Source organism: Penaeus monodon, chromosome 24 (genome assembly GCF_015228065.2).
Source record: "Penaeus monodon isolate SGIC_2016 chromosome 24, NSTDA_Pmon_1, whole genome shotgun sequence".
In the NCBI taxonomy this organism is placed as follows: domain Eukaryota; kingdom Metazoa; phylum Arthropoda; class Malacostraca; order Decapoda; family Penaeidae; genus Penaeus; species Penaeus monodon.
In genome coordinates, this window is record NC_051409.1 from 31,278,844 (window position 1) to 31,279,319 (window position 476).

The window sequence follows — 476 nt, forward strand, 5'->3', positions numbered from 1 at the left end:
GAGAAAAAAATCATAGATATTTAAGCAGGATAATCTAGGAAGAGAATAATCATAAACATCATTTAAATACAATAAAGGATAGTGAAAGATAAAATAGATTTTTATTGACCTTACCTGACCTGGAAAAGGGTATAATAAGCGGGCATTTTCTCCTTAAATGAAAATGCAGTGTAGAAAAAAACGTGGATTTAAGAAAGAGAAAATAGGTTCAAGAAAGAAAAAAAAATGTGGGTTTGAAAGAAAAATGTGGGTTAAGAAGGAAAAAAGGTGAGTTTAAGAAAGAAAAAAGGAAAGAAAAAGATGGATTTAAGTAAGAAAAAGTGGGTTTAAGTAAGAAAAAAAGGTGGGTTTAAGTAAAAAAAAGGCGGGTTTAAGTAAGAAAAATATGGGTTTAAGTAAGAAAAATGGGTTAAGTAAGAAAAAAAGTAAGATTTAAGATTTAAGTAAGAAAAAATAGGTAAATGAAAGGAGAGTAG

At 27.9% G+C, this 476-nt stretch overlaps 1 protein-coding gene across 3 annotated transcripts in view; it reads right to left on the bottom strand.

Annotated features, from left to right (window-relative positions):
• LOC119588720 (probable sodium/potassium/calcium exchanger CG1090) overlaps positions 1-476 on the bottom strand; it is a 38,169-nt gene that overhangs the window by 37,329 nt on the left and 364 nt on the right. The window lies entirely within an intron of this gene.